Genomic DNA, 11170 nt, shown 5'->3' on the forward strand with positions numbered 1-11170 from the left:
TCAACATAGTTTTGGAAGTTTTAGCCACAGCAATCAGAGAAGAAAAAGAAATTAAAGAATCCAAATCAGAAAAGAAGAAATAAAGCTGTCACTGTTTGCAGATAACATGATATTATACATAGAGAATCCTAAAGATGCTACCAGAAAACTACTAGAGCTAATCAATGAATTTGGTAAAGCAGCAGGATACAAAATTAATGCACAGAAATCTGTTGCGTTCCAATACACTAATGATGAAAAATCTAAAAGAGAAATTAAGGAAACACTCTCATTTACCATTGCAACAAAAAGAATAAAATACCTAGGAATAAACCTACCTAAGGAGACAAAAGACCTGTATGCAGAAAACTATGACACAAGATGATACAAACAGATGGAGAGATGTACCATGTTCTTGGACTGGAAGAATCAACACTGTGAAAATGACTATACTACTCAAAGCAATCTACAGATTCATTGCAATCCCTATCAAACTACCAATGGCATTTTTCACCATACTAGAACAAAAAATTGCACAATTAGTATGGAAACACAAAAGATCCCGAATAGCCAAAGCAATCTTGAGAAAGAAAAATGGAGATGGAGGAATAAGGCTCCCTGACTTCAGACTCTACTACAAAGCTACAGTAATCAAGGCAGTATGATACTAGCACAAAAACAGAAATATTGATCAATGGAACAGGATAAAAAGCCTAGAGATAAACCCAAGCACCTATGGTCACCTTATTTTCGATAAAGGAGGCAAGAATATACAATGGAGAAAAGACAGCCTCTTCAATAAGTGGTGCTGGGAAAACTGGACAGCTACATGTAAAAGAATGAAATTAGAACACTCCCTAACACCACACATAAAAATAAACTGAAAATGGTCTGAAGACCTAAATTTAAGGCCAGACACTATAAAACTCTTAGAGGAAAACATAGGCAGAACACTCTATGACATAAATCACAGCAAGATCCTTTTTGACCCACCTCAAAAAGCAAGATCACAGCAAGATACTTTTTGACCCACCTAGAGAAATGGAAATAAAAAATAAATAAATAAACAAATGGGACCTAATGAAACTTAAAAGCTTTTGCACAGCAAAGGAAAACATAAACAAGGTGAAAAGACAACCCTCAGAATGGGAGAAAAAATTTGCAAATGAAGCAACTGACAAAGGGTTAATCTCCAAAATATACAAGTAGCTAATGCAACTGAATATCAAAAAAAAAAAAAATAATCCAAAAAATGAGCAGAAGATCTAAATAGACATTTCTCCAAAGAAGATATGCAGATTGCCAACAAACACATGAAAGAGTGCTCAACATCACTAATTATCAGAGAAATGCAATCAAAGCTACAATGAGATATTACCTCACACCAGTCAGAATGGCCATCACCAAAAAATCTACAAACAATAAACGCTGGAGAGGGTGTGGAGAAATGGAAACCCTCTTGCACTGTTGGTGGGAATGTAAATTAATACAGCCACTATGAAGAACAGTATTGAGGTTCCTTAAAAATCTAAAAATAGAACTACCATAAGACCCAGCAATCCCACTACTGGGCATATACCCTGAGGAAACCATAATTCAAAAAGAGTCATGTACCGCAACATTCATTGCAGCTCTATTTACAACAGCAAGGACATAGAAGCAACCTAAGTGTCCATCGACAGATCGATGCATAAAGAAGACGTGACACATATTTACAGTGGCATATTACTCAGCCATAAAAAGAAATGAAATTGAGTTACTTGTAGTGAGGTGGATGGACCTAGAGTCTGTCATATAGAGTGAAGTAAGTCAGAAAGAGAAAAACAAATACTGTATGTTAACACATATATATGGAATCTAAAAAAAAAAAAATGGTTCTGAAGAGCTTAGGGACAGGAGAAGAATAAAGATGCAGAGGTAGAGAATGGACTTGAGGACACAGGGAAGGCAATTGGTAAGCTGGGACAAAGTGAGAGTGGCATGGACATATATACACTACCAAATGTAAAATAGATAGCTAGTGGGAAGCAGCAGCATAGCACAGGGAGATCAGCTCAGTGCTTTGTGACCACCTAGAGGGATGGGTTAGGGAGGTTGGGAGGGAGACACAAGATGGAGGAGATTCAGGGATATATGTATATGTATAGCTGACTCACTTTGTTATAAAGCAGAGACTAACACACCATTGTAAAGCATTTATACTCCAATATAGATGTTAAAAAAAAATCTGCATATGATGCCGAGCAACTTTTGTTTATTTCCCCCCAATGAATAGACTTATAAATCCATTCCTGGGGGCTCTAGCTGTAGCCATAAATTCTTAAATGTTTTTAGGACAAGATTTTTCAATTACAAGCACCTAAGACCTTTACAGAGGCAATTGAGATAGAGAACTCTATAATGGGAAGTACAAGGTCTGTAGAATACAGATTGTCTCTGGTTTACCAAAGACCTCAGTGAACATAGTAGGAGCCATGGAACTCCTTTCTTATTCTCTCCACCTTTGAGAATGCTGTGCACTCCTCCAATCATACCTCACCCCCCTCTTCACTATCTTGGAAGTAACTCAAATTTTGGAGGCCTAAGAAACTCAGTGCTGGGACAGAGGGTTGCTTAGGTAGATCGGTGGCTGTAAATTATAAAATTTCAGCTTTGCTTTCAGTAGACTTTCACGGATGATTTTGGGAACCTAACCTGGACCTGCAGCACTGTCACTATTGGAAGATGCCTTTTCAGTTGCAAACAATAGGCTTATAAATTAACCCTTCAAACATAACCCATTTCCAAGGTTGCCTGCTCCCAACAATGTTGAGGAGCCACATATGAAAATAAATTCACATGCCTCTTGCACCCTATACTAAAGGAAACTTTTCATAATACGACATGTGGTAGCTGACTCCTACAGTGCATTTGTATGACAGACAGTTGTTCTTTTTGGCAACAGCTAATACTTCTGCCCAGGAACAGATTTTTACATTGCTAATGAGACATGTGATGCATTACTGAGGTTCCCATCATTTCAGTAAGTCAATGTCCTGTTATATGGCTAACGCAGGGTAACCAGTTCAAGATAAATGACTCTATTTGCTGTTGTGGAAGATACGCAACTTCAGAGAAAGACGAATGGTCAATTGAAAAAGAATGAAGACATCTGGGTTCCCCTTTGGGAGCTTTATTAACGTCACAAATAAACATGTCTTTCAATTTTCAATTAGCAATAATTTTGAGATAGAGTCGTCCATGTGAGGCCTGAAATAATAGGTTCAGAATTGTCACTCTGAATATTGCACCCTCTGTCAAAGGTCCTCCTATGTATCAAGGGAAGGACTGTCCAGAGGTTTTGAAATGACTCACCTTGTGGGAGAGGAAGACAACATGTGAGTAAAGCTTTTTTAATCATAATTTCCAAGAGGAGAGACTGAGGTTGTCTGGCTCAAGTTGGGAGGTGCATTGCCTCTTTGACAAGTCATTATAAATGATGAACCAGGAGGAGGAAGACAGGAGAAGGAAGGAAAAAGGAAGAATAAGGAAGAAGAAGAGAAAAAGGCAGAGGGAGAGGAAGAAAGAGGAATAAAAGAAAGATGGACCCCAAATAAGAATGTTCAACCATAAACTTGTGCGTACTTTTCATCTGGAGGATATCACTAAATAATATAATATTCCTCACTTTTCAGGCTCTATCTTATTTTAAAATTTTCCAGGAGTTCATGATTTTCTTTATAATCCTTAGAAAGAGGATCTTGCCCTTGTGACTTAATGTGTTTAGTTCTGGTGAGTCATCATTTGTTGTATTATAGAATAGAGTCCCTTATTTTTAAGGAGGGAGAGTGTTTTGAGTGAGGTCTCAAAGCTAGCTGCTGCAGATAATACTTTTTCTTCAATTAGATTGTAAGTGTCTAGAGGAAAGAACAGGTCCTCCACTCATTTTTGAACCTGTCCCATGTGAGCACTGTGACTCATCTATCACATAGAGCTAACCAAGTTCCACTGAATGAGCGGAGATACAACTCTGATTTGATTCACTACAGAAAGCTACCAAATGCAACTGAGACTGGGCAAGTTGGCCCTTCCAAAGGTACAAGAAATATCTCCCTAACTCATAACATAATATTTGCCAGTATTTCCTATATTTGGGATAATGTTCCAAGTGCTTAATGCATTCTAAAGCATTTAATCCTCATGACAGCCTAGGTGGTGGGCTCTTTTACCATCATCCCCATGATCAACATCATCAAACTTGTTTTACAAATAGGGATATTGGGGAAAACGTGTTTAAGTAATTTGTCCAAGACCACATAGCAGGTAAGTGGCAGAACCAGGATTTGGACCCAGGCAGTCTGGTTCTAAGGGTCTTACTCTTAAATGCCATACATTATTGCCTCTTGTTACAAAACTTGTGAGAAAGTAAACATTCTCAGAACAATGTCGCTATTGCCAAGACAGTCTCTGGGTTTAAAAAAAATAATTATCTAATCCGGATGAGACATGGGCAGGTGCTCAAAATTATGGCTCATCATATCAAATTTCTCTACCAGAGTTTGACACATGCTGTTGAATTTGTATGTTTGTTGTTTGCTTGTCAAGTTTTGCCCAGTCCATGCAGGGCTCTGACCACACTCAGTGTTTACTGACTTAGGGAATCTGACAGTGCATCATGCTGACAGACAAATGTAGGCAATGTCAGTCCATTTGACACATTGTCTTCTTCCAAGGGATAACTGGAGAAACAAAAATTTTAATATACATGTATATCTTATATTTGTATATGTATCTTCATATGTATATTTTAATATATCTCATATATGTATATGTGTCATATATATGTAATATATAATCTTTGTCTACTAGATATGGAGTGCTTGCACATTTTATCGTATTCATTCCTCACTTACTAAAGGACAGCGTCAATTAAGTGACACAACAAGGACTCAAAGTAAAGACTGGCTTCAGCTTCTGTGGGTCCCCAGTCACCAGGAGATATGGTCTTTATTAGTTGGCTAGTAGTCTGTGCCTCTTACTAACTCTGTCAGCTCAACCAAGTTATCTAACTTCTGGGAGCTCAAGTTTTCTCATATGTGACTTGTAGACTATAAAGGTTACTCTATCGTATTGTTATGAGAATTACATAAGATAAAGTGGAACAACATCCAGCATGTAAGAGCCAATTAACAAATGTTAGTCCTTTTCCTTATCAATAAGACATTTGAAATTCCCAAAGATCTTACTTTGTCCCAAGTGTCCTCCATCTTGCTTGCTGACTCATCTACCCAGAAAAAAATAAATAGGAGAAGGGCTGTGATGCTTTTTACAGCTTCTGAAAACTGCTGGAAAACCTCAATTTATTCCTCAAATGTGGATTCAAAGGCACAAAAGCTAGGCTTTCAATAGAGCATGGCTCAATTGTATAACTAAAGCAGATGGCCCATGACTCTATCTTATCCAAAAGCCACGTCATTCCCAAAGTCAGTGGTTCAATAAGCGGGCCCTGATCCACTGATGGGTCAAAAAATTAATTTACTTAGTTGCTACCAGCATTTTTTAGAAATAAAATAGAATAAAATAAAATAATTTTGAAATGTCAGAGTTTCACTGGTAGATAAAAGATAAGTTTTGTTTTGTGCAACTCTCATTTCAGTTGTGTTTAGTCTGTGCACACTACATTGCAATGTAATTCTGATTTCAACTCATTGGTGGTTTCTTGGAGATGAGCGTCAAAATCAAGGGACTGTTAAGGAACTTCTTTTGTAACCTATGCCAATACAAGTTGACATCCTTATAATAATTTGGTTCAGAAGTTGCCTAACTCTTTCAGCAGTACTGATCCACTTGTGTTGGAGTCTGAGATCTAAAATTAACTTATTAAAGGGTTAGAATCCAAAGGCCCAGGAGGATTGGTGTCTGATTTCTTATTAGTGGGTTGACCAAAAAGTTCATTTGGGTTCTTCCATAACATCTTCTGGAAAAACCTGAATGAACTTTTTGGTCAACCCAAAACTAATTTCTGCTATAGTCCCTGCCACTGTATCCTCAGTATTCTTCAGTAAGTTTGAGAGGGCTTTATAACCTGATAGACTTGACAAGTGTGTTAGGAGAACTCAATGCAGGTGTCTGTTTAAGTAGTGCTTTAAAACCCACAACCCTTAAGAAGTTTCACAAGGATAATGTCCATGTTTTTCTCAGTCATCCTTCATTCCCCACCCTACCCCCTTAGTCATTCTGCATTTCCAAATCACAGCACAGTGCTTGGTACAGTCTAAGAACTAATCAATACATACTGAATGAATTAACAGTAAGTCTAGCTTCAGACAGCAAAGCAAAATGATGATCGCCCCTAACAGTCTAATCCATTTATCTACCTCTGTATATTTCTTGTACACTTAAAGAATGAAGAACTCAGCTAAAATTTTCTCAACAAGAAATAGTCCTAACAGTACAAGTTAAATGACACCACAGGGAAGCAATCAGTCAAATCAAAAGTATGCTTCATTTCTACGGAACAAAAATAGGGATATCACCAACAAATCTGTAGCATAAAATAGAAGAAGAAGGGGAAGAAGGAGGAGGAGGAGGAGGTGGAGGAGGAGAAGGAGAAGGAGATGACAACAATGAAGAAGAGGAAGAAAAAGAAGAAGGAGAAGGAGGAGGAGGGGGAGGGGAGGAGGAGGGGGAAGAGGAGGAGAGGGAGGAGAAGACAGAAGAAGAAGGAGTAAGAAGGGAAGGGGAGCAGGGGGAAGAGGAGGAGGGGGAAGAGGAGGGGAGGAGGAGGAGGAGGGGGAGGAGGAGGAGGGGGAGGAGGAGGGGGAGGGCAAAGAACTACTGTTGTAGAACAAAAGAGATTAAGAACGAAACAACTAATATAATGAGTGGACCTTGCTTGGATTCTGAACTATAAAAAGACATATTTAGGGCCTCTGGGAAAAGTAAATATGGACTGAGTATTAAATGATTTTAAGAAATTATCATTATTTTTTTAGGTATGATATTGACAGGGCGATTATGATAAAAATAGAATGCCCTTATTAGTTAGCAATGCATACAGAAGTGTTTACAGAGAAAAAGACATAACATCTGTGATTTGTTTTTTAATCTCCAAATAAAGAAGATGTGTATGTGTAGGAGGAAGATTAGATAATATATGAGTAGCCACATGTTTACTGTGAAAGTTAAAGCAGAGATACATGGAGGTTCATTATACTATTAGCTCTACTTTTGTACACATTTGAGAATTTCCATAATAAAAAGTTAAATATAGTTAGCCCCAGCAGAGCAGAAATGACAATGTAAAATTTCAGGATTACAATTTCATGCTCTCTCGCAGAGCCGTATTCCAGGGGGACCAGGACAGCATTTACTGGGTTTTGTGCACTGACTTTGAACACGTTCCAAATGTGATAATCTGGTACAATTGGCTCATTATATTTTTAAAAATAAAAGATCGTATGCACCGGTAGAAGCATCAAAACTTCATTCTATTCATCTTAAACAAAACGTTCCTCCCAGTACAATTTTTCCTTGAAAGAGGAGGAGGGCAGAGAGAGGCTGGGGTGAGAGGTCGGGGAGGAGAAACGACCATTGAGTTTTCCACATTTGGGAGAATGGCAAGGTCCGTGGGGAGACAGTAAATTGAAATTAAGGCTGTTTCAAGCAGGCTACAGGATATGCCTGCAAATGTAGACATATCTAAATGGTGAAAAAGTCTGTTTGTGCCCATTCATATGAAGTGAATGCCTTGTAATGTGCTCTAGCCCCTGGGAATGGTGGCTGGGTTGAGGAACGGAGGCCGGAAGAATGGGATAGATTTGACATAGTACTTTTAAGTGCTCTGAAGGCCGGGCTTCTCCCTGCGGTTTAATAGCAAGGTCCCCTGGGAGCTACAAGGAAGGAGCCGAGTGAATCCCTACAGCTTTTCGTTTTAAGGATAACAAATCTTAAAACAGGTGTGAGCTCAGAAAGATCCTTTTACTCCTTGTTTTCAGTCTGCTGTGGCTAGTCAGCTCTCTGTGTATTATTATCATTCCACAGAATGAGGTCTGGGGTAAGGCAAGGGAGGAGAGGAAAGAGAAGCTGAATAAACAAAAATTGCTTCGAGTGACTAATATTCATTAAGTCCACTGGTCATGGGCTATGAAATTTATTAAACTGTGGTTTCCAAGAGAAGGTATTAGCAGAGCTAATGAACACAAATAAAAAAGAGGCCTCCAGGAAATGATTTCCCGGGGCCTAGATGAGATTGCTGAGTAATGTGACAAGAGATTATAACTTTAAAAGCTTCTGGTATAGTCTAGAAGGCTGATTATTGGAAGGGGTTGCCCTCCGTGGGGGAAGGGAGATAGGCAAGAGACTAAAAGTCTGACTTGTCTGAAAAGGGGGCCTAAAGCTTTTCATTTATATTCATTAAGGAAGGCGGCTCTGTGCTGAAGGCCTCTGAACTTTAGTGCTGCCATCTGGTGGAAAAGGTGTTTGAGAGGCCATAGAATAATGACGGCGACCACCATCTTTAAAATGTCAGGAATTTGAGTGACACTGGGGGAAATCCTTTGTGGTGTCAGGAGCAAAGACTAGAACTCCTAAAGTCATCAGCTATGCATAATATGACTTAAATATTGTATAAAGAGAGCTCAGGTATCCCATTCTTGCTGTTCTATTCCATCAGGATCTTAGAGATTCATTTCATATGATTAATTTTGTAGGATCCTACCTAAGGTATTATTCCTCCTAAGAACATTTGTTTAGTATCCTAGTTCAGTTCCCCCAACCAGAAACCTTGGGGACATCCCTGACTCTCCTCTTTCTCCCACATCCAATCCACCAGCAAATCCTGTTGACTCTAGAGTCCCAATATCCCAGGACCACTTCTTACCGTGTACACTTCTATGACCCTGATTTGATCCATTGGCATCTTTCTCCCGGATGATTGCAATTCCCCAACCTGTGCTTCTAGCTTCCAACCTTGCAATCTACAGTCTGTTCTCCACCAGCTACCAAAATGAACTATTGGAACGTGTTAAATCATTTCACTTCTCTGCTCAAAACCTTCCCATGGCTTCTAAGCTCACTCAGTAAAATCTAAAGTCCAATGATATGTATCAGGCCCTAAATGATCTGACCGCACCCCCCGCAAACTGCATCTCTTATGCTCTCCACTCAACTCAGTCTGTTCCAGCCACATCCTCCTTGCCAGTCCTCAAAGAGGCCATGTACATCCTTGACTCAGTTCCCTCCACCTGGAATGTTCTTTCCCCAGACAGGGCATGGCTCTCTTTCACTTTCTCCCAGGTCTCTAACCAAATGTTACCTTATCAAGGAGGGCTTCCATTACCATCCTATTTAAAATAATCCCTCCTCCTATTCCCGTCAGCATTTTTTATTTCTTTTCTTTGATTTAGTTTTATTAACAGAATTTATCACCTCCTAAAATATTATATATTTATGTATTTATGTCCTTATTTTTCATCTTCCCCAAATCCTCTATAATAGAAAGTAAGTTCCATGAAAGCAGGGGCTTTGGAGGAATATAGTATATTTAACATGGTTCCTTTCTTTCTGAAACTTCAAAAGTAGGCCAGCCTGCTCAAAATCCTTACAGACTCTTGCTAATTGTAAGTCACATAAGGGCAGGTATTTTGTCTGACCTAGTCTCCCTCTATTGCCGGTGCCTAGTACTGTGTCTGATAAATGGTATATATACAATAAGACATTTTCTTCTTTATTTAACAGTTTTAGTGAATATAATTTATTCATTATAAGTGTACAAGTCAATGACTTTTTAAGGCAGATTTAGAGAGTTGTACAATCAACACCACAATCCAGTTTTAGAGAATTTCCAAAACTTTAAAAAGTGCACTCATGCACATTTGTAGTTCATTCTCACCACCCACCCGCCCAGCCCCAGGCAATTAATGTCCTGCTTCCAGTCTCTGTACATGTGTGTTTTCTGGAGATTTTGTTGATATATATAGGGAATCATACAATATGTAGTTATTTATATCTTGCTTCTTCAAGTCAGCATAATTTTTTTGAGGTTCATTCATGTTGTAGCATGAATTAGTAGGGTCCTTGTTTCCTTTTTATTGCTGAATAAGTACTGCCTTATATTGATATATAATTTTTTAAAAACAGTCATCACTTGATGGACATTTGGATTATTTCCATGTTTTGCTCTGAACATTTATATACACACCTTTGTGTGGACATATTTTCTTCAGCAGATTCCTAGCAGTGAAATTGATGAGTCACATAAGTTTATGTTTAGCTTTATAAGGAACTACCAAACTGTTTTCCAAAAGTGGCTGTGCATTTTATATTCCCATCAACAATGCATAATGGTTCCAGTTTCTCTACTTTCTCACTAACTCTTGGTATCATCTTTCTTTATAGTCATTCGAGTCAATATACAGAGGTATAACATTGTGGTTTTAATTGGCATTTCTCTTACAACTAATGTTGTCGAACATTTTTACTCAGAATAATTATTAGCAATTTGAATATCTCCTTTGGTAAAATATCTATTCAGATATTTTGCTGATTTTTTTTTTTTTTGGTGGTATGCAGGCCTCTCACTGTTGTGGCCTCTCCCGTTGCGGAGCACAGGCTCCGGACACGCAGGCTTAGCGGCCATGGCTCACGGGCCCAGCCACTCCGCGGCATGTGGGATCTTCCTGGACCGGGGCACGAACCCGTGTCCCCTGCATCGGCAGGCGGACTCTCAACCTCTGCACCACCAGGGAAGCCCTTTGCTGATTTTTATGTCAGATTATTTGTCTTATTATTGAGTTGTTAAGAGTTTTTCATGTATTTTAGATACCAATCCTTTATAAAAAATATGACTTGCAAATGTTTTCTCCCTATGTGTGGCTTGTCTTTCCATTCGCTTAATGGTATCTTTGGTAAGACAAAATCAGTTTACATTTTGATAAATTTCAACTTGTGAGTTTTTTATAGACCATGTTTTGGGGTCATATTTAATAATTTTTGCCTACTCAAGATCACAAAGATTTTCCTCAGTATTTTCTTCAAGAAGTTGTATAGTTTTAGCTCTTACATTTTGGTTTATAATCCATTTGGTCAATTTTTGTGTATGGTATAAGGTAAGGTTCTAAGTTCAGGTTTTTGCATGAGGAATACAGTTGTCCTAGCACTCTTGTTGGAAAGACTATTGTCTCCCAATTGATTGTCTTGGCATCTTTGCTAA

The sequence above is a fragment of the Phocoena sinus genome, chromosome 1, assembly GCF_008692025.1.
Source record: "Phocoena sinus isolate mPhoSin1 chromosome 1, mPhoSin1.pri, whole genome shotgun sequence".
Classification (NCBI taxonomy): Eukaryota; Metazoa; Chordata; class Mammalia; order Artiodactyla; family Phocoenidae; genus Phocoena; species Phocoena sinus.